Source organism: Saccopteryx leptura, chromosome 11 (assembly GCF_036850995.1).
Source record: "Saccopteryx leptura isolate mSacLep1 chromosome 11, mSacLep1_pri_phased_curated, whole genome shotgun sequence".
Lineage (NCBI taxonomy): Eukaryota > Metazoa > Chordata > Mammalia > Chiroptera > Emballonuridae > Saccopteryx > Saccopteryx leptura.
Genome location: NC_089513.1, coordinates 31176060 through 31200696, shown reverse-complemented (window position 1 = coordinate 31200696; position 24637 = coordinate 31176060). Strand labels below are relative to the sequence as shown.

The 24637-nt window shown below is 37.6% G+C and overlaps 1 protein-coding gene and 1 non-coding gene across 2 annotated transcripts in view; one reads left to right on the top strand and one right to left on the bottom strand.

Moving 5' to 3' along the window:
- LOC136382983 (protein hinderin-like) overlaps positions 1–24637 on the top strand; it is a 199327-nt gene that overhangs the window by 9790 nt on the left and 164900 nt on the right. The gene's annotated exons all lie outside the window — the stretch shown is intronic.
- On the bottom strand, positions 15520–15651 carry LOC136383670 (small nucleolar RNA SNORA76). Its single transcript, XR_010747480.1, has one exon. It is a non-coding gene; the product is annotated as a small nucleolar RNA SNORA76 (small nucleolar RNA).

Below are 24637 nucleotides of genomic sequence, written 5' to 3'. Positions count from 1 at the left end.
GCAAGAAAGACTCTATTTCCTTAGAATACCGAGTAAGGATTTAAGTTTGGTGAACTACGTTTCTAATTAATTTATAGGCCTTGACTCTTCACAGAAATCCTGGGCTAGGCTTTTACAAACCACTATTGTGATTTAAACTTCTCTGACCCTCAGGTCCCTCCTCATGTAAGCTTTCCCAGACTTCCCTGCCAAGGTAAACTTTTCTCTGCATGTAAAGTAAAGGCTTGGGAGCCATTAAAGAATAGCAAGAGTATTAACTATTTCCTGACCCTTACATAATCTCCCGTTTATTAAAACTAAAAGCGACTATTACTGAAGCCAAATTTTTAACTTTGGGCTCCCCTATCAAAAATAGGATATAATGTCAACAATAGGTAAATCTGGGTAAAGAGTATTTGAGTGTCAATGTACCTTTTTATTGTTTAATTTTGTTCATAAATAACTTTCAAATAAAAAAAAAGACTAATTAAAGTGAGAAATCACTTGTGAATCCAGCTAACCTGTTAGCAGAGTCTCTCTGAGAGCTCTGCTATCCAGTAGAACTACCTGTGATGATGGAACTGTTCTATGAGTACACTATCCAAAATGGTGGTATGTCACCAGTGTAGCTATTGAACACTTGAAATGTAGCTAATGAGACTTGAATTTTTAATTTAATCTTAACTAATTAAATTTTAGCAGCTTCCCATGCCTAGTGCCTGTCCTATTGGACAGCGCAGTTCTGGAGTGTGATTAATGGTTGGGTATGAGAAGTTTATAAGTCCCCATAATCAATAAGTTGACAGTTTAAGAGATGAATTAGTTATGGCTGGGCTTATTAGTTTAGGTGAGATCTGTCTTTTTCAGAAAGAATCTGTGATATATTGCATATATTTTTACCTATCCATTAGTAGAAAATTTTATTGTTGAATAATAGCAAGTGAAATTTAATGAAAATTTCAATGTCAAAATGAAATATAATCATTGCAAGCCTTTACCCAGGTTACATTAGTCACCAAAACCCAAAGTGGGTGTGGGGCTTCCCTTCCAGTGACCTTTTCTGATTAAAGAGGCACAATGGATATGTGGGAAGGAGGAAGGGAAGAAAGGGAAGAAAGGATGGGAAGTTGGATGGATTAAGAAAACAATGCAAGATACTGTGTTCTGAATGCTACAAGAGAGTTACAGTAAGTCTCTTTTATCAAACATGTGAATAGACTGGATGTTATCTAAGGTTCTTTCTATGATGCTAAATTTTAAGAATACTGAGCAGGAGGAAATGTCTGAGAGTGCAGCAGTCAGGTTAATTTAAGACCTGGAGTTCAGTGTGTGACTTGTGTTGTTAAATGATCTTAATTTCCCAGACCATATAAATTATTTCCGTTTGGCTAAGTAAATTTATTTTGTTTCAAATGGAGCACTGATTAAAAGAAAGCTCTGGTAAATATTCCATAGAATGTGGTATCATCTTGGTTATTTCCATAGCTTTTTTAAGAGTGATAATCATGGTTTTTATTCAGTCAGCTGTAAGTATACTCCTTATGGAGGCAACATGTTAAGAGAACAGGCTAGAAGGAAGTGTAAACATGAAAGGTGACTTGTGTGTCTCCCTCAATGAAGCACTGTTTAGCACTGATGGACAAAAGGAGCAACTTGAAGCCTCAGTCCATGGGCCTCATCTTTCACTGTGTGACAGTGGGCCACTCATTGGCATTGGCAGGTAGCACTATTCTAGTTGGTTAGCCAACCATGTTGGTAGCTTCAGTTCTGCCAGACTGACTCAAGACACACTAACTTTTAAAGTTTAATGCTCTGTTGATTCATAAATCTATTGCTCTGTTTAGCTTACACCTTTGTGCAGTGTTCAGAGCTTTCAAACGATGTGTAGGCTTAAGCATTTTGCTCTGCTTTGGGCTTGCAGTAAGAGTCTGATGAAAGCCTGCCTGCCTGACAGGTTGAGTGACTGTCATTTTTCTCTCTGTCCTTATGCTGTTACTGAAATGAATTTTGCTCAGTGCCTCTTCTCTCTGAGCATTTGCCTGAGTGCTCAGAACACTGTCTCATAGAGAAGGACACCTAACTGGAACTGTGTGCCGACTTCACCTCACTATTTTAGGCAAGGGACTATATTAATCTATTCAACCCACAAACCAGGTGTAGCAGGGTTCCCAAGACCACCCCTAGGTTTGTTGATTTATTGGTTTCTGACAAATGGTCGTACTCCTAGCTAAGATTATAGTGAAAGGACACAAAGCAAAATCAACAAAGTGTGGTGAAGTCTGGAAGAAACCAGGTACAGTCTTACAAGAACCTTGTCCAAGTAGAGACACATGCAATGCTTTTAATTCCTGCAGCATCTAATTATGACTGTATATGCAAAGTATTCTCTACCAGGGAAGCTCATTAGGGACTTAGTACCTACAGTTTTTATTGGAAACTGGTCAGGTTTCACCCTCTATATAGCACATACCAATTTGCAGACTCCCAGAAGGAAAGCACACACTGAGCATAAACCATATAGTTTACACAAACTATTTAGGTATTGAAATATACCCTTATCAGTTAGGGAATACTCCCCAAATCCAAGTTCCCATATGCCAGCCAAGGGCCAGCCTTGAAAGTAGGCCTTTCTAAAGATAGCAGGCTCAAGCACACTGTGCTAATTCTGCCTCCAGATATGCTCCAACAACATTGAGCTTGGAACTTTGACTTGCTTGGAACTTTCTTTATGTCTAGACTCCTCACAGTCTTTTGTTGCTCACCAGTATCACTTTGAGATTAACAGAACTGTAGTGTACTATGTACCTACTCTTTTGCCTAATGGGGCCATTTCTATTTCTTGTTAGAGCACCAAATCTTCTTCCTCTCAATCTCTGCCACTGTGTTTTTCTTGTTGGATTTGCTTTGCTCAGTTCTTCAAGAGAATGGTCTCATAGTTGTATCTGAGCCTCTAACCACAGATTTCTTTCTCCCTCAAAGCTGCAGGCTAGTATTACCTGAAAGAAGATTACATAAATACCTACCAATATGCTTCTCAGTCATTAAAACCCTTAGAGTTGAACCTGCAGCAACTTAGAGAAGCTCTTATGTCTCTCAGAGATATAAATTGTGGGTATTATATGAGCAGACTGAGAAATAAATTGGGCCTTTAAATCGGGTCTAAATCAATGTCAACTCATACTTCCAAGTGATTTAAGATTTAAGAATAGAGAAAACTTTTAATTCTGCTGGTGGAATCACAGTTAAAAGCATTTGGGTAAAGATAATAGGAAAGAGATATGGAAGCAATAAAATTGTGAGAGTACCCAAAATGGGAAGTAGGTGATGCTGCCCTAGAAACACAGTAAAGATGGCATAGAAATAAGATATTATAATAATAGGGACATTGAGTTTGTAATATTGAGCGTATGCTAGATGACTCATTGTAAATTTAGAATATGTAATGATGTTTGCCCTAAATGGATGTAAAGGAGGTAACAAGAAGCATTACTACTTTGGAGTTAATTTTAATTAACAAGCAAAACCTAATTGATGAGGAGCAAGTGATAGGCACTATTCAGAGGAAGTGATCATTTTAAGAAAAAAAAGATACTGAATTAAAACAATGGGCAAAAGATTTGGATTAATACTTTATAAGAAAAGATATTTAGATGGCAAATAAGCATGTGAAAAGATGTTCAACATCATTAAAATTAGGGAAATGAACATAAAAATGACACTCATATACCACTATACATCTATTAGAAATTTAGCTATTGGCCCAAATTAAAAAGTCTTGCCCTGTCAAACAAAGGTGTGGAGGAACTGGAACTACTATCATGCACTGCTAATAGAAAAGTAAAATTGTACAACTACCTTGCAAACAGTTTAACTTTTTAAGAAAGTGCCATATTCCTCTATATGATTCATCCATTTTACCCAAGAGAAATAAAAGTATATATCTACACAGTGATGTTCAAAGCAGCTTTCTTTTTCTTTTTCTTTTTTTTTTTTTTTTTTTGTATTTTTCTGAAGTTGGAAACGAGGGAGGCAGTTAGACTCTCGCATGTGCCCGACCGGGATCCACCCGGCATGCCCACCAGGGGGCGATGCTCTGCCCCTCTGGGGCCTCACACTGCCACAATCAGAGCCATTCTAGTGCCTGAGGCAGAGGCCACAGAGCCATCCTTAGCGCCTGGGCAAACTTTTGCTCCAATGGAGCCTTGGCTGCAGGAGGGGAAGAGAGAGACAGAGAGGAAGGAGAGGGGGAGGGGTGGAGAAGCAGATGGGCGCTTCTCCTGTGTGCCCTGGCCGGGAATCAAACCCAGGACTCCTGCACGCCAGGCCGATGCTCTACCACTGAGCCAACCGGCCAGGGCCACAGCTTTCTTTTCTATAGCTTCAAACCAGAAACAGCACACGTGTTATTCGCTGGTGAACTGATGCATTGTGGGATAGCTGTATAATGGAATACCACTCAATGATAAAGAAGTGCTGATATGTTCAACAACATAGATAAATGTCAAAATAATCAAACAGTTAAAGAATACAGACTTAAAAGACAACAGATTATATAGTTCCATTTATAAAAGCTCTAGAGAAAGCAAAATGATCTCTGATGATGGAGAGCAGATCAGTGGTTGCCTGGTTGGCAGATGTAGGAGTACAGGGGAGTGAGTGGGAAGGATGACTAAGGGACACAGGCGACTTCGGGAGATGACGGATATGTTCATTATCTTGATCATGGAGGTGATCCCTGGGCCTTCACATATGCCGAAACTTATCAACTTGTACAATTTAAATGTGTGCAGTTTGTTGCATTTCAGTCATGCCTCAATAGCTGTTTTAAAAAATGTGTGATTTCCCTTTAAAGTTCTAGTTGCCTGGCCTTATTGTGATCTGAGCAAATCCTCCAGCCCCAGTACAGCTCGCCCTCCCCCTGTAATCTATTTAGCAGTACATGATCTATTTAATACTCACAAAAGAAACTTGTAAGCAGTTAGTATTGCCATTATCCTAACAAATTGTATATTCCTGGCAAAGTGGAAATGTTCCCATTTTAATTTCTCTGTAATGACACATTACACAGGCTTTAAATGTCGTTCTGTATTTTCAAACCTACAGAAACTTGAATGAAGTTTACATATAAGAGCAATCAACTCTGATAGCAATAGACTGAATATCAGTTTCTGAAAATAAATTTTATATGAATCTTTTCTCCAGATAATTTGACTTTTAAATGCTTTTAACTATGACATTTTTATGTAAGTGAATATGGATTGAAGAAGCAGCTATAAAACCTGAAATTTCCATGTTTCAATTTTTTCTTACCATGCTAGTTAACAGGATATAGCCAGATATTATGCACACTCCATTGATTTACTCCACAATAGATTACTACCTTCCTGACCAGTAAATAGACAACCATCACCATGAGTTAGAAATGTTAGTCATTTGACTATATCTGTGAACACAAGTCATGGTTTTTAAATATTGTGTGTGTGAATATTATTTAATTAAAATTATTGGGGTGACGTTGGTTTATTGGGATCATGTAGGTTTCAGTTATACATTTCTGTCATACATGAACTGTATGTTGCCTTGTGTGCCCACCACCCAATGTTAAACCATCTTCCGTCATCATATATTTGGCCCTCTTTATTTCCCGTATCCCCCACCTGCTTCGCTCAAACTCAGCACCAAACAACCAGTTTAAAAATGGGCAGAGGACCTGAACAGACACCTCTCCCAAGAAGACATACAAAAGGTCAACAGTTATATAAAAAGATGTTCAACTTAACTAGCTATTATGGAGATGCAAATCAAAACTACAATGGGATACCACCTCACACCTGCTAGAATGTCTATTTTCAAGAATACAACTAATAACAAGAGTTAGAATGTAGAGAAAAGGGAACCCTCATTCACTGCTGGTGGGAATGTATACTAGTACAGCCATTATGGAAAACAGTCTGGCGGTTCCTCAAAAAATGAAGAATAAAGTTACTATATGACCCAGCAAACCCTTTCCTGTGTATCTACCTGAAAAACTATAAAAGATTTTATAAATGACCATTTGACAAGCTATAGCATTCTACTTTCATAAGCCATATTTGAGGGTATTGATTTATAACTATAGTCTTGCTCTAGAGTCTGCTATTTGGTGGACAGGATATTTTTCTGCTGATTCCTCAAAGGTTCCTTCTGAATGCCATGCTAAGAGCATGAACTTTGGAGCCAGAATGTTAGGGGCTCTTACACAGTATGCTCTACCACTTTCTGTGACCTTGAGCAAGTTATATGAGGTCAGTGCACCTCAATTTCCTCACCAGCAAAATGAGGGAAATGTAATGAGCATACCTCACAGGGTGTCCAGTGGCACTGAACAAGTTAATAAATGTAAAAGAAATAGAGATGTAGTTCACGTGCAGTAAGTACTATATAATAGCTCCAGATTGTTATCATTGTTACTGTTATAATTGACTCATATGGAGATTGTGAAATGGATTTTGGTAAAAACAAAAAATACCGTGTGTCCGTAAAGTCATGGTGCAGTTTTGACCAGTCACAGGAATGCAACAAAAGATGATAGAAATGTGAAATCTACACCAAATAAAAGGAAAACTCTCCTACTTTCATACCTATTCAGTGCAGTTCAATGTGGGCTCCACTTGTTGTCCTACACACATCCAAACGATAGTGAAGTTCTTGCCACACACGGGTAAGGGCGTCTGGTGTAACAGAGTGAATAACGTCTGTGATTCTCTGTTTTAAGTGATTAATGTCGTTGATACGTTCAATGTACACATGTTGCTTCACATAACCCCAAAAGTAAAAGTCTAAGGGCATCAGATCTGGGGATCGTGGTGGCCATGGCTTGACAGACCCCTGCCTATCCACTGCCGGGGGAATGTTCTATCCAGAAACTCGTGAACAATAGTGGCATAGTGTGGAGGAGCGTCGTCCTGTTGAAAGATGACACTTTCTGGAAATTGTGGCACTGCATACAATTCCAACATGTCAAGATAGGACTTTGCCGTCACAGACTGCTATGCGAAAAAAAATGGGCCTATCACCTTATCATGCCTCGGGCCACACCACACGTTCACTTTAGGGGTGTTACGTTCGTACTCAACGTAGGCATGAGGATGTTCAGCAGCCCATATTCAGACGTTATGGCAGTGAACATGTCAACAGATATGGAAGGTCGCCTCATTGTTAACACAAACTTCTGCAAAAATCTTGCATCATTGTCGATCTCATGAAGCATATCTGTAGCAAACATGTATCATGTGGGTCTATCCGCTGGTTTGATAGCGTGCAGCAGCTGCAATTTGTACCCCGTAAAACAGAGACATTTCTTTAATACCTTATGAACTGTAATCTTGCTTAGGTGTAATTGTCGAGCACAAGCACGCACAGATTTTTTTAGGGCTCCTTAGGTAGCTATCCCGTATAGCCTCTACAGACTCATCACTGACTGATGGCCTACCAGAACGGGGTTTCTCCACCAAACTGCTGGTTTCCTTCAACTGCTTATCCCACCGAGTAATGTTATTTCTATGTGGTGGCGCTTCGTTAAAAACGCGCTGATACTCACTTTGCACTTTAGTCACGGATTCGAATTTAGCGAGCCACAGAACACACTGAACTTTCCTCTGTACCGTCCACATCTCGACTGGCGTGGCCATGGGCTGCTCCGCTGTATACACAGTATTACGTCGTCATCTGCGCATGCGCACATGCTGCCACATCATCCTACAGAAACTGGGAAGGTTTTCCTTTTATTTGGTGCAGATTTCACATTTCTATGTCTTTTGTGGCTTTCCTGTGACCTGGTCAAAAGTGCACCATGACTTTACGGACACGCTGTATCTTCTGTTTGGGAATGCCCGTGTTTCCTCATCTTTTGTGCCTTTCTTTGTTCAATCATTTTTTTCCTCTGTGGCAGCAGTTCTCATCCGGGGGTGAGTTTTACCCCTAGGGAAAATTTAGCAATATGGAGACATTTTTGGTTGTTACAATCACGCATTGTTACTATCATCTAGGAGGTAGAGACCATGGATATTAGTAAACATCCTGCAGTGTACAGGATAGTCCACACACAAAGAATCATGTTGTCCAAATGTTAGTAGGCCAAGTTGAGAAACCTTGCTCTATGTAATACTGACCTCACCTTGGAGGTTGAATGGAAAGATAAAAGGAACTGAAGTCCCTGATGACAGTGTGACACTACACAGCCCTGGACACCTCATGAAAAGAAAAAGGAAACACCTACTCTGTTAAGCTAATGGATTTCTGCCCCCTTACACATTTCATAACTGATAGAGTATTTATTTAGAAATTGATAATCATTAACATTAGGGCAACTAAAATATAAATAGTCACAAAGAGGTCTTAGGCATAAAAAAAATGAGGAAAATCTCACAATGATATATATCTGTGCCAAGAGGCATTTTGAAGAAAGTGTACTTGGTGTGTGGAGGAGTATTAAATCTGACAGAACATGAGAATTGCTGGGCTACTGTCATACATTTGCCCGTGTTAAAAGACTAGAGATATCTTTAAAGGAGTTGTACCATTTTGTGAGTTTCTTTAATGAGGCACTTTTCTGTGTCTACTGTAATGTATTTCATTCTGGTGCCAGAATTTGGTCACTTCATCTTCCACTAGATCTGCAATTATCTTAGATTATATAGGGACTTAACTGCCTTAGTCTCCATTACCTGATTGCAGATCCACTGGGGGGAAGTGATGGAGGTAAGCTGTATACACACCAGGCAAATAAGTGATGTTGCCTAATCACTCTGGGACCCTTTTCTGATTGAGGACAACATCAAAACTAAAATTCTGTGTCCACTCTTGGAACTCAATTAAAAAGATGCTGTCATTTGAGATTATCTCACACTATGATCTAAGGAACTAGAGCTGTTTGTTCTGACCTAGGAGGATAGTGGCATAGCAATAACTGATGGGAAGAAAAAATGAAAAATTCAACATAATGTTTCCTAACCATGAAATTGCCTTATGCTCTCAAGAAAGTGGTATTTCTTTGCCATATATATTCTGGTTCTAGCTGTCACAGAGCAATGCCATGTTCACCTTAATTACAGGGACCCTATAAGTAGGCATTTGTGGAGTATAAGAATCTTAGTGCACTTGTAAATTTGCACCTATGACAGCCTGATTCTCAGTGCAGAATTTTAGGGTTGAAAAATTCTCCCAAATCTTCTAACCCATTCTTTTACTATTGTAGGAAGCCATATGTTAGTAAGAGATATAGATTCTACCCTATAAAAAGCCCTAAAGGGTTTTCATCTATTGAACCTAAGAGTAAACATACATTCGATCTGTCCATTAACTTCTCAAATTTAGCATGACTAAAATTAAACTCTTTGATTTCCCTTCCAAACCTGTAACCCCGTCATCTCTCCAGCTCAGTATATGGCACTCCCGTTCCTTATGTTTCTCAGAAAACATCATTAGATTCATAATTGACACGTCTCTTTCTCTTCTCTCACCCCCAGATCCAAATTATCATCAAATCTAGCCCATTCTTCCGCCTAAGTATAGCCCAACTCATACCGTTTCTTAACCACCTTCACCTCTCCCACCTTAGTCCAGGTCCTTTTCACCTGGATTACTACCTACATTGTTCCCAAGTGAAAGGCAACTCTATATTCACATAAAAACCTATAGTTGAGTATTCACAGTGGCTTTATTCATAGTTGCTAAACACTGTAAACCATTCAACAACCTTGCATGACAAAAATAAAGGAAAGGAACAGACTGCTGATATACACGCTACGTACATGAATCTCAAATGCATTCTGCTAAATGAAAGAACCAGATTCAAAAGGTTGCTGGCTGTGTGAGTCCCTTTATATGGCAGTCCTGAAAAGGAAAACTACAAAGACAGAAACAAATCAAGGGTGGAGGTTGGAGGAGAGGCTGACTGCAAAGCACAGGGAGTTTTTCAGTATGATGGAACCACCTTAATTGTTACAGTGATTACCTAACGACATTCAAATTTCTCAAAACTTGAAGAAACGTACACTAAAGAAGTTTGCATCTTGCAGATTGGTGCAGCCGCTGTGGAAAGCAGTGTGAAGTTACCCCAAAATATTAAAACTGAAACTGCCTTATGACCCAGTAATTTCACTTCTGGGAATATATCTGAAGAAACCTGAATCATGAGTTCAAAAGAATATATGCTCTCCTGTGTTCACTGCAGTGTTATTTACAATAGCCGAGACTTGGAAGCAGCCCAAGTGTCATCAATGGATGAGTGGATAAAAAAGCTGTGGTACATTTACACAATAGAATACTACTCAGCTGTAAAAAATGAAGGAAATCTTACCTTTTGCGACAACATGGATAGACCTGGAGAGTATTATGCTAAGTGAAATAAGCCAGTCACAGAAAGATAAATGCCGTATGATTTTATTTATATGTGGAATCTAATGAACAAAATAAACCAAAAAACAAAATAGAAACAGACTCAGAGACAGAGAACAGACTGACAGCTGTCAGAGGGGAGGGGGGTCTGGATGAAAAAGTGAAGGGATTAAGCAAAGACCTAAAACTCAGAGACAACAGTATGGTGATTACTAGAGGAAAGGGGGGTGGGAAGGTAGGGGAGAGTAGAGAGGGGATAGATGGCAACAGAAGGAGACTTGACTTGGGGTGGTGAACACAATACAGCGTACAGATGATGTCTTATAGAATTGTATCCCTGAAACTTATATACTTTTATTAACCAGAGTTACCCCAATAAATTCAATTAAAAAATGGATGCATCTTATTGTATGTAACTTAGGGGAAAAGTGAATGCATTGTTAGTGATAGCAGAAGACTTTCAGTCAGGGATCAGTGTGAGAAATGGAAACCACTCAAGGTATTTTAAGCAGGAGGAGTTGAATACTAGAAATAAAAGATGAAAGAGCTAAAGAAGCAACTTTTCTGTTGGACTCTTAGTAGTGACTTCAGAACAATATAGAACTAACATACTTGGGAGGCAATGCTCTGGACCATGGCTGGAGCTAGGCTGTAAGCAGGAGCATTGCATCTATGGCTGCTGCAGTGGTGTCAGGGCACCCTGGAAAATACAGAATAGATTCCCATCAGTGAGATCTTGGGGTTAGGGGGCCAGATCAAGAAGCCATTGGTGCTTCCACTGCTGTCACAACTACTTCCTCTAACCCAGAACATGGGAAAATGATCCTTGAGGTATTATTGCCAGAGAGAACAGCACAGTATCTAAACTCCCGTCGGTAAAGCATTTGAATAAATTACTGTATGTTATACAGTAGATGAAGGATTTACTCATGTGGTAGGTATTCCTGGAGTGTAACTACAGGCTTGAGAGTTGGTTAGTAAATTTGGTAATTTAAATGTTGAACTCATAAATCTAGCCTATACCAAAGCCGGTACTATATTGCAGTTTCTGTAATACTGCTATTAAATTTGTGCTGCAAACATTGCTACTTCTTGAAAATAGTTAAGTAACTTCGCTTATTTTAAAATTAATTTGAAAGATTACAGCACAGATTAGACTTCCTAATATTCAGAATGCCATACATAAATTTAGAAAACAAGAAATTTTCAAAATGGTAAATATATAGTAGGTCTTAGCAGCTTTCTGCATGAGGGAAATCAGCTACAGATAAATGACCAAGTTTCCATAGAATCAGTGGCAAATATGGAACAGGATGAGCATAACCTATCTCTTACTGCAAAGTCCAAATGCTGCCTTTCAGATAGTGTATGAGTCACCTTTCTTGGAGGAATGGCTGGATGGCATCCTTTCAGATATCACCTGCTAGAAATGGTTTGTGTTCATGTTTATACACAGGAGTGGATTTGAGTAGGCTGGTTGGAAACCAAAGCTCCAGGAACAAGCCTTAGTTTATGAACACAAGCCTGTGTTAAGTTCTGCCCTCTCTCACCCCCACAACTGTACAGTGTCAAGGGTACTATACTTATGGGGAATCATTTCATAAGGTACATATTAATATAAATGTCTAACCAGTACATTGTAGACCTGAAACTAATATAAAATTAAATGTAACTGTAATTGAAAAACAAAAATAAATTAATTAAAGAAAGTGAAATTAAAAAAGTATTCTTCAACATAAAATAAGCTATTTTAAAGTGTACAAGCAATGAGATTAGAGTGAATTGCCACAGAAGCTAAATGGCTAGACTTCCTCTAACAGATTTTAATTATTTTTGTAGTGTTTCCCAAATGAAGACTCACAGTAGCCATTTTAAGTAAACTAAAGCAGCTCTTTTATCTTCATTGCAAGCTTCAGACCCTAAATAAAGCATGAAGCTGGGCAGTGCAGTGTTTAATTTTCAAATTGGATTTTTCATTATGTCTTATGATAACTTTTTATTTTTATCAAGTTGCATCTCAGCCTTCTGTTTAGACTCAAGAAGATTTATGGCAAATGATCTGGTTGCTTATTTGGACAAACAAATGCAATAAATCAGTTTACTATTTCAATAAAACGTTATTAATAGAACACATTATTCTGTTCAATATTATGTTATCTTTAAAATTAAGCGGAACATTAGTGGCAATGAAGCTAGTTTCAATCAATACATTCCTGTAATGAAACCTATTGTATAAGAAACTTTTCTATTTAAGAAGGAAAAATGTCCTTGGCACAGCCACCAAGTTCTGACTCTAGAGCTGGCATTACACAACTTCTGAAAACTATTTGGTAGGGTTTCTTTGTTTTTGTGTCAGTGTTAAGGTAGTTCTTTGAGCCCCCTCACAGCAGGTAAAGCACAATTGAATTTAGTTGGCACTGGACCTGGCAGGACCTCAAACATGTGCTTCAGTGAAATTGAAATCGGAGAGGATTTTAAGAAAGGAAGAGTTGATGACACTCAGGAGCATAAGAATTGACAATTTGTTGTCTGGTCCTTTAGAATTTCTGATTAAAGTTCTTAATAGAGTATTAAGAAATAAAATATATGGATGAAAATGAGTAATGGATGAAAAATGGTAATATTCAGATAAGGAGGATATAGATTTTAATATTCTAAACTCATATAATAATGAGAGTTTCCTGGGAATAGAACCCTGATTTAGACTCTCAATCATCCGCTGTATTCCTTATTGAAATTTTAGAATGATGGTTTTAAAATTAAAGGTGGTTGAAGTCTCAGGATATTATAGTCTTAGAGGCCTGCAATGAACAGGCTGGAAGGTTATTTCAGTTGCAATTTAGATAACAAAGTACCGGTCCTGGCCGGTTGGCTCAGTGGTAGAGCGTCGGCCTGGCATGCGGAAGTCCCGGGTTCGATTCCTGGCCAGGGCACACAGGAGAAGCGCCCATCTGCTTCACCCCTCCCCCTCTCCTTCCTCTCTGTCTCTCTCTTCCCCTCCTGCAGTGAGGCTCCATTGGAGCAAAGATGGCCCAGGCGCTGGGGATGGCTCCTTGGCCTCTGCCCCAGGCGCTGGAGTGGCTCTGGTCTCAACAGAGCGGACCACCCCCCAGGGGCAGAGCATCGCCCCCTGGTGGGCAGAGTGTTGCCCCCTGGTGGGCGTGCCGGGTGGATCCCGGTCGGGCGCATGCGGGAGTTTGTCTGACTGTCTCTCCCGGTTTCCAGCTTCAGAAAAATACAAAAAAATAAATAAATAAATAGATAACAAAGTACCTTTAAGGAAGGCTGCTATTTAGTAATACAGTGTAGAAGTTTAAGACTTCTAGATGTTAACTTGCATACATTTTCCAGTGAAAACTTTTCAAATATTTTATAGATAATTTTGCTTGATACATGGTATTGTTGTCACATAGCAGTTTACGGAATCTGGAGACTTTAGTTAGAGTCCAAAGTTCACTGTATTATTTCTGCCATTTTGTATGTTTAATCTGAATGTAAGAAATAGAGATGTTATTTTACTGTGGTTTTGTTCTAATTAAATATTAAGAAATTGTTATTTTGGGAGGTGAGAGTTACGTTAAAATGAAAAAATATATTTATGAAAATCTAAGCCATCATACATATTCTGTTGGCTTAGGATCAAGTTTCTATAGCCTATGTCATAGGCGGTGGCACAGTGGATAGATTGTCAGCCTGGGATGCTGAGGACCCAGGTTTGAAACCTGAGGTTGTCACTTGAGCAAAGGCTCACCAGCTTGAGCACAGGGTCACTGGCTTGAACATAGGATCATAGACATGACCTGATGGTCACTGGCTTGAGCCCCAAGGTCGCTGGCTTGAAGCCCAAGGTTGTTGGATTGAGCTGAAGATCTCAAGGCTTGGCTGGAGGCCCGCTCCTCCCCACCCCCAGTCAAGGCCCATATGAGAAAGCAATCAGTAGACAACTGAAGTGTCACAATGAGTTGATGCTTGTCATCTCTCTTCCTTTCTGTCTGTCTGTCCCTGTCTCTCTCTCTCTCCCTCTCTTGCTAAAAAAAAAAAAAAAAAGGTTTCCATAGCTCATCAAGCAAATAATTTAAGCAAATTGCTCTACAACTCTAATGGCAAACGAGTGAGCTCTGTACTGAGAATATCACTGCTAAATTTTCTAAACAGTCATACTTTCCTCCTCCAGAAATTTGAATGCAAATGATTGTCTTATTTTTTTTATGCCAGTGGGAGACTGCTTAAAATCTGAATCTATTTTGGAATGAAGCATAAGATAGAAGTAAACCTAATTTTAGTTTTTATCTTGGTTTCACCTCAAAGCTTTTATGTTACATTTCTAAAGCAAGATTCGTTCTTGTATGATGTCTGTGAACACCTGTGAACCATTGGGTTTAGGTGGTCTACAGCAGACTGATTGCTACCGCTTTGGCAGTGGGTGGCAAGCAGCAGCTGACCATGTGGTTTTCTTTGCAATGTCTTTATTTTTCTTCTTTTCCCCAATATTTTAACATAATCTGTGTTTATGGGTGTTATTTATCTGTAGTTATTTTTAAAAATATTTTACTTATTGACTTTAGAGAGAGGAGAGAGAAGAAAGCAGTGAGGGAAGAGCAGGAAGCATCAGCTCATAGTTGTCGCTCCTTTATGTGCCTTTACCAGGCAAGCCCAGGGTTTTGAACCAGTGACCTCAGTGCTCCAGGTCAACGCTTTATCCACTGCACCACCACAGGCCAGGCTCTGTAGTTATTTTTCTAGTAATAGTTTTGTCTGGTTTTGGTATTAAGGTAATACTGGTTATGGCTTTATTAAATGAATTGGAAATTGTTTCTTCCTTTTACTATCTATATTATTATTATTATTATTATTTGATGATTGATAGAATTTACCACCGAAGCCATGATGGATGGTTTTCATGGTAGTAGTGTGTGTGTGTGTGTCTTTTAAGATTTTATTTACTGATTTTAGAGGGGAGAGAGAGAGGTGGGGAGGAGCAGGAAGCATCAACACATAGTTGCTTCTTGCATGTGTTGTGACAGGATAAGCCTGGGGCTTTGAGTGAGCAACCTCAGCATTCCAGGTCATCGCTTTATCCACTGCGCCACCACAGGTCAGGCTTGATGGTAATGTTTTTGATTACTACTTTAATTTTTTTTTCTTTTTTTTCCCGCGGGGCCGCAGTGTCGCTCGCGGGTAAAAGGGCCGTCCACAGAGAGCAGTCGGCCCCAGTTTTGCGCGAGTACGTACTCTTGCGCTGCAGCCTGACCTACTTTAATTTTTTTTAATTGACGTGGAGGTAAAAAGATTTACTCTTTTGTCTTCAGTTTGTATAATTTCTGTCTTTCAAGGAATTTGTTCGTTTCACTTAAGTTGTCATATATAGTAACATAAAGTTGTTCATATTATTCCTTTATTAACTTGATAATGTCTGTGGCAGTTCTACTTGTGTGCTCCTTTTTTACCTTTTTATCAAAACAATTTTTATTAGATTTTCTCTATTGTCTGTTTATGTAATTTATTTCTGACTTTATTTATTTTTCTCTTTCAGTTTTAATTTGCATTTCTTTTTCTAGCTTGTTAAGATGGTCATTTAGATCATTGGGTTGGAACTTTATTTTTTTTCTAATATACGCATTTAAAGTTATAACTTTCCCTCTGAGAATTCCTTTATTTGTATCCTACAAATTTTTTTAAGTTGTATTTTTTATTGTTTTGGTTCATTTTAAAATACTATCTGATTGCCTTTGTGATTTTCTTTTTGAACAGTGTATAATCATTTAAATTTTTTTTTTTTTTTTTTACAGGGACAGAGAGAGAGTCAGAGAGAGGGATAGATAGGGACAGACATACAGGAATGGAGAGAAATGAGAAGCATCAATTATCAGTTTTTCGTTGCGACACCTTAGTTGTCCATTGATTGCTTTCTCATATGTGCCTTGACCGTGGGCCTTCAGCAGACCGAGTAACACCTTGCTGGAGCCAGCAACCTTAGGTCCAAGCTGGTGAGCTTTGCTCAAACCAGATGAGCCCGCGCTCAAGCTGGCGACCTCGGGGTCTCGAACCTGGGTCCTTCCACATCCCAGTCCGACACTCTATCCACTGCGCCACCGCCTGGTCAGGCTAAATTTTTCTTAATATCAAAAATTTACATTTTTCTTATTTAGCTTTCTGTTATTTATTTCTAATTTAATTCCCTTGTGTCAGAAAATGTACTCTCTTTAATTTCAGTACTTCGAAAATATTGAGACTTGTTTTGTATCCTATGTATTGGTCTGTCTTTGTGAATATTTCCTCCACATGTAATAATGCTCTAATCTGCAACTACTAGATGGAATATTCAACATATTATATCAATAAAATCAATATTTTCATGTGTACCTGCTGACTTTTGGTTTTCTTTTTCCATCAATTAGTAAGAACTTTGAACAGTCCAAATCAGATTGTGGATTAGTTTATTTTTCCTTTCACTTTTCTTCATTTTTTCCTTCACTTTTTATTTCAGTTATTACCTTTACATTTCTGATTGTAATGTCTTCTTGATGCATTAACTTCCTCCATTTTGAAAAATGGCTCTTTCATCTCTGCTATTACTTGTTCTCAAGTATACATGGTCTGATACTAGTAGAGACACTCCAGCTTTCCTGTAACTGTGTTTGCTCAGCACATCCTCTCCCATCGTTCTACATCTACCCTGTCTTTGTCTTTATAGTTAAAGCAGGCTTCTCATAGATTGGGATTGGATGTATAATTCTGTCGGACAATCTCTGGCTTTTTTGGGAGTATTTGCATCCTTTACACTGATGCAATTGGCAACATGGTTGGCTTTACATCTAGCATCTTGTAATATATTTTCTATTTTTTACCAATTTTTTAGTTTTTATTTAGTTTTTCCTGCCTTCTGTTGTTTGATTAAATAATTTCAGTATTTATTATGCCTATTTTGGGCTTATTATCTTTGTTCTGTTTTTTAGTGGTTTCTCTTCTATTTGCAATATTCATCTTTAGAAGTCTATTTTCAAATAATTACCACTTTATGTATAATATACAATGTATAACCTTACAACACAACTTTTTGTTTCTTCCGTCTTTTCTGCTATTGTTGTCATACATTTACTGCTATGTGTTATACACTCCATAGTTTCGTTATTATTGCATTAAACAGTCAATTATATGTTAAGTAAACTTTAAACATGAAAAACAATATTGCTTATATTTTCATTTCTGGAAGTCTGCATTCATTTGTATAGATCCAAGTATCCGTCTAGTTTTATTTATACCTGAAGATGTTCATTTGTTTGTTTATGGTCATATAGGTTATCTGGCAATAAATTCTTTTATCTTTTGTTTGTCTGAAAATATTTTACTGTCAGTTTTTAAAGGAAATCTTTGTCAGGTCTATAGCTCTGGTTTAGCAGTTTGTTTTTCTTTTCCATTGACCATTTTTAAAATATTTTATTGTTTCTTCAGGTTTACATGTTTTGTTTTGTTCTTTAATGAAATTCTGCTGTCATTTCTATTTTGTTCCTTTGCGTGTAATGTCTTTTTTAGCCTCTCTGCTCTTAGGAGCTATCACTAGTTTTTAGCAATTCAATAAAGATACCACTAACTGTTCTTTGTTTTTCTGCTTAGGTTTTATTCACTTTCTTGAGTCTGTGGGTTTATAGCTTTTATTAAAATTTAACACTTTAAATTATTATTTCTTTAGATATTTTTTCCTCTCTTCATGTCTCTGGCATTGCAATTGTAAATATCTTAGATCATGGGGCTTTGTTTCCCAACCTTAATTTTTTTTTTTAGATGTTTCATTTTAAATAGTTTTTATTCTATTTTGTCTGCAATTTTCTTGATCTTGTCCTAAGTAGCATCTTATCTCCTAAAACTTTTACTGAATGAAATTAACTTTCAGATTTAATTTTTTTTGTCTGTTGAATATTGTTTGGGATTTTATAATTATTTGTAATTTTTTCATCTTTAATTATGCTGAGCTTATTTTAATCAACATTTTTAAATCCTCATATGCTAATTCCATCATTTGTTATTTCTGGGTGTATTTCTATTAACTGACTAATCAAATTTTATTATATATCTTATAATTTTTTATTGCATGCTTATCAATGTGGATATTACGTTAATTAATAACTAGGTTTCATCGTCTAACTTTATAGAGAGTCCTAACAGACATGTAAGTTATTGTTAGATCAGCTTGATCTTTTTTAGTCTTATTCTTAAGCTTTGTTAGGACTAATCTATAGGCTACTATTTTCTCTAGCAACCATTTAGTTCTCTCTGTGTTCTCAGTAGGACTGAGAGCCCTGGGATCAACTATGCCTCTCATTCTGGCTGGTCAGAATGTGTCATCTCCCTGTCTTGTGTGACTTCTGGGAATTATTTTATTTACAATTCCTTGGTTGTTCTTTTCCCAGGCCATTGTAGTTTTACTTTATACGGGTGCATTCTTGATATTCTGTAAAAACTCAAACAGTTCAATGTGCAGATTACACAACTGTTTTTCTGAATAACTCTCTCTTCTCTGGGAACTGTCTTGTAACTTCTGGATACCTCAGCCTCCTTGAACTCTGATCTGTGTCTCCATAATTCACCAAAACATTTTTGTTCTGCTTAGAACTACCCTATCTGCACTACTATCTGGAAAGTTTGTCCAAACAAAAAGGGCTATTATAGGGCCTGCTTCATTTGCTTGCCTTCTCCCAGGGATCATATTCCTGCACTACTATTATTCAGTGTCTGAAAACAGTTGTTTTATATATTTTGTCTAGTTTTCTAGTTTACAATGGACAGGTAAGTGTATCTCCTGTTACTTCAAAATACCCCAGAGTGGAAATTCTCATTGAAACTATCTTTTAAATTTAATTGTTAAGATTTTAGCATACAAATTTAGTGATGTGGGGGACCTTGAGTTACGACAGTTTCAACATATGACATTTCAAGTTTATGACGCTCCCATAAAAACTTAAAAAAAAATGAGATGTGAGTATTTTGTCTTACGCCATTAGCACTGTATATACTTACAGAATATGGGTGAACTAGTTTGGTTGCATGGCAGAAGAATGCACAGTACAGTACAGTATATTGATGTCCTTTTCCTTTTTCTGTGGCTTAGTTGTGTTTTTATGTTCTAGGTTGTGATTTTACAACTGTGTTAGGATAGGTAAGTGACTTAGGCTAGGGTGCATTTCAACTTAAACCAAAATTCAGGTTCCGTCACTGTTGTAGGAATAGAACTGTGTTATAACTTGAGGGCCTCTGTATTCTTAGGAAAACAAAGAGGCTTTATAGAGGGATAAATTGTATCATGAGCATATTAAATACACAGTTACAAAAACATACAGTATTAAATGTTGTGGGGGTTTTTTGTTTTGTTTTGTTAGCAAGAGAGACACAGACAGGAAGATATTATAGTTGTGGCACCTTAGTTGTTCATTGATTGCTTTCTCATATGTGCCTTGATGGGGAGGTCCTCCAGCCAAGCCATTGACCCATTGTTCAAGCCAGTGACCTTGGGTTCAAGCCAGTGACCTTTGGGCTCAAGCCAGCAACCATGAGGTCATGTCTATGATCCCGCATTCAAGCTGGTAAGCTTGTGCTCAAGCTGGATGAGCCCACGCTCAAGCTGGTGATTTTGGGTTTTGAACCTGAATCCTCAGCATCCCAGGACAATTCTCTATCTACTGATCCACTGCCTGGTCAGGCTGTTTTTTGTTCTTTTAAAGGAGGTGAACTATATGGGCCAGAAGAAATACATAAATGGGAAGAGAAACCACATTTTTGTCAGATTTTATTATAACTTATATTTAAAGAAAGCACAAATTGATATATTACAGGAATCTTGTGAGTACTTATTTTGAGGGCCCAAAGTAATAAAAGGGAAATAAAGATTTAAGTAAGAACTGCAGACCCACAAATACTTCCTGAAGTGTTGGTGCTCAGTCTGGGGACCGAACTCCGCTGCCTTGGCTCTCCATTCAGTTGCTTTGAGGATATCTTTAGCTTTATGAATATTTCCTTATATGAATTAGATGTAACTCTTAATAAAAGTAAATGTTGACTTCACAAAATAAAAGATGCTCTTATCAGATCTATCTGACGCACCTTCTTGATGATACAGTGCTTTGTGGAAAACCTGTTATACCTTGTAAGGACAAAGAGATGAAATGTACTCAGTGACAGATTAATAATCTTCTGCCTCTCAAAAGTTTATTTGAGCTCTTGTCATAAATAGATTTAGTCTTAAAATAAAAGCAATTTCAGATGAAATGAGAAGTAGAAAATTTCATCAGCACTGTTAAACAGAAGAGCTGAATGAGGTACATCTGGTACTGTTCAAGATTAAAAGATACGTTGAAAAGTAATGGGTATAAAATATGAATAAAGGGGAGAGCAAAAGAGTGAAAAAAAACCCTTCAAATGTGTTTTTCTTTCATTAGTTACCTACAGACCACACAGTCAGAGACCTTAAGGAAAAGATCATTTATGGGCAGAAGGTACTTATTTTCATGGGAAAGAATTATCGCAATATTCACAAAAGGAGGATCTGTGATAGATGTTTAGGTATTGACCAGTCATAAGGGGAAGGCCAGAGCAGGAATGGGAATTGTATGCAGCCTATTATATGAGGTAAGGAAAGGAAAACATCTGAACTGAACACTGACATCCCACAGCCACATGGGATCATTCATGAAGTCAGGAGGCATTCGCTAGTGCAGTGGTTCTCATGTGTCCCAAGGCCTGGAGCCTCAGCATAACCTGGGCACATTTTTGGAAGAATGCATATCGTCCAGCCCCAACCCACACCGGCTAAATTAGAACTCCATCAGTGAGGTCCGGAATTCTCCATTGTTATAAGCCCTCTGGGGATTCTTGTGGACACTGTAGGGAGAACCTTGTGCTAGTACAATGGAAATAAATGTCGTCTGTTGATCAAATTGCTGGTGAGTCCTGTCATCTGCAGAGTTTTATAATAAATTTCCCAAAATTCTCTTCATGGTATAGATCTGTTAGAAATATTTTCTATCTGAAGAAAAGATCACACAAGTGCTAGAAAACCAGACAACTCTATAAGGTAGAAAATGAACAGAATTCATCTTCTACAGGTCTCTTCCTTTGTCATCACTGTTATTCATTCTTATGTGCTTTTTGTGTGATTTTTCTGTGTTGATAGAAGGATTTAAATTAATATTGGTTTAGAGTGAGATAATCAAATAGGCTATTTTAGTACAAAAATGAGTCCTTTAAGCCTAAGATAGTTTTTAAAAACCAGTTTGAAATGTACTAAAGTAATTTTTTGATACAGTTTTTTTCTGGTTTAAGTGTGGCTCTTTCCCCCTCACTCCTCTGCTCTTCTCTGCTTCTTCCCTCTCCACTTTGGGACACATCAGCTTTCTCCCCAGCCTTTCCTTTCGCTCAGTGTGCCTTCAGAGACCAGAGTCGATGGCTGGTCAGGTCTGGGTTTACGAGTATTAAGAAGGTCTCATTTTAATGATTGCTTCTGTTTTCCTAATAATGCCATAAAACTGCCACCCTGTTTTGTAAGTATTTGATTACAGGTTTGCTTGGTGCTGCCTAGAAGCTTTGCTCAGATAGCTGATCTGTGACAGAAATCACACTTGGTCAGAGTGGTTTCTGGAGAGTGCTGAAAAAATAATACACCGTATTTCCCCATGTACAAGATGCACCTTTTGGGGGGAAAATTTGGGGTCTAAAAACTGGGTGCATCATATACAGTGGTTGTAGATTTTTTTTACCTGCATTTCGCATTTTTTCACACTTGTTTTTGCACTTGTTGTTGAAGACAGTGATTCATCATCAGACACAGATGAGGACAAGCTAATGGATGGGAGTTTTGACAGTGATGAGTTGTATGGATTTTATAATGAATAAAACTTGAGTTCAATAACTTTATGTAATACTTTTTTATTTTCAAAATTCAGGCACCAAAATTAAGGTGCATCTTATACATGGGAGTGTCTTATACATGGGGAAATACGGTACTTGTAAATTAAGGATGTTCCTTTCTTGTGCACTGACATTGGCTGAGTTAGCAGTCTTTCATAGCCAAGTCAGTAAGCATTTACAATTATTTATTTATATTATCAAGAAATGTATTGACTTTCTTATGAATTAGCAGCTATCCTGTGCACTGGACACCCAATTGCACCAACCTGAAAAGTATTACTGAGAGGAACTCTAATAATAATTATAGAAATAATATTATATTAGTAAGGCAAGACTTCCAGGTTTGAGTACTTCTCAGGAAGAAGCAGATTGCTCTGTCCTGCTTTCTGTAAGAGAAAATTTTTGTTCACAGATTAATCAAAAGCATACTGATTGTGGTGTCATTTAAATCACTAGATGATTAGGACTTAGCTAATAAGACTGATAGACCCTGCTGTCTGTGCTCATTGAAGTTGTGCCAATCTTGGTAGGTGACATTGATTTGTAGACCCTTTACATACAATTCATTTGGACACATCAACTGTGTTGAACAGATGTTGACATTTGGCATGCACAGATATTCCATACAATTTGAGTTGATTAGTTCTTGTTGAGAGATGCAGAGAAACATGAAGACTATTGCCAATATGTCAGTCTATGTTCATAGGCATCTGCTCTTTCTTCCTTTCTTTTTATCTGAATTAAAAAAAAAAATTCTATTGATTTGAGACACAGGAGAGAAGCATCAACCCGTTTTTCCACTTAGTAGTTTCATCTAGTTGTGCGCTCATTGATTGCTTCTCGTATGTGCCCTGACTGGGGATCGAACCTGGGACCTCTGACATGCCGGGTTGACATTTTATCTACTGAGCTACCCAGCCAGAGCCTTCCTCTCTCTATTTGGAGTCATTAGACTTGGTTAGCCTCCTGCTTTAAGTGCCTGAGTCCACTCTCCTTCCTGCTTACAAAGTGTCATAAGAATTCAGATTTATGTTGTTGTTCTTCACAAAACCCATCCCTCCCCTCCATTGCAGTGTTTAAGGACAATCTTCTGTGAGCAAGGCTTTTCTTATTTTCTAGATTTAGTCTAGATTAAAGAACTAATATATTATTTTGTGCTTTTACGCTGTTGCAAGCAGTAAAACAGCTTAAATAATCTTCCAAATCATGAGTACAACCAAAGTATGCCCCCAAATTATACAGTATATAATACCTCATAATGATTTCCAGACCCTAAAGAAACCATATATTATAAATATTGTTGCAGTAATTTTCCATTTGAATTTTCATCATCACTCACATAATAGCAGTGAAGAAAGCAACATCTGGCTACTATTTGAAATGCTGTATTTTCTATTGTCATTATAGTTAACTTTATCTCTTTACACCTATTTTCTGCAAACTGTATTGTTCACTATTTATATATTGTCATAAGTATTTAGGGCTCTGTGCAATAAATTTCTCCTTAAATCAAATTAATTTTCAGCCAATAGGCTGTAAAGGCTCATCTGATATAAGATAAAGTTGAAGTATGTATTTCCCATATTAATGACACATTGCCTATCATAGCAGAAGGGGTCTTGTAAAGATGGCCGAAGTACTGAGCCAAGTAAAGGGGGACGAAAGGGTTCACCCCAATAATTCTTCTTCAAATAACTTTATTTGTATTGTTTTTACACCATTTACAAATGACCTCATAACTTATTTGTTTGGTTGTTTGTCTCTTTCCATTAGAATGTGAGTTTTCTTTAGAGCAGGCTGTTTATGTTTATATTCATGACGATTCCATAGAACCTTTGTGGATTCCACTTTATACATGGTACGCATTCAGTAAATGTTAGTAAATGAAGGTTGTCTTTTTGGTAAATTTATAGAGTTCTGTAACCAATCCTAAATGTTTTATAACATTTTGACCAGTGTTGGTTCATTAAGGACCAGGCCTGCTGAAGGATCCCTCATGCCCAGTTACATTCATTCCTAATCATTCCTAGGCAAGCACTAATCTACTTGCCTTTTCTAGACCTTTTATGGATATAGAGTCATAGAATAGATATTTATTTGCATCTGGTTTTTCTTAGCATCATGTTTTTGAGGTTTATTTTTTGCAGCATGTAACAATAGTTTGTTTCTTTTCATTGCTTAATAGTATTCCACTTTATAGATATACCAGATTTTATTCAACAGTTCACCAGTTAATAGGTATTTTGATTATTTCCAGTTTTTGGCTATTATGAAATATGATGCTGTGAACATTTGTGTATAAGTGTTTGTGTGGAAATATGTTTTTATTTCTCTTAGATGCACAGGAGATAAATTTCTGGGTAGTATGGTAATTTTATGCTTA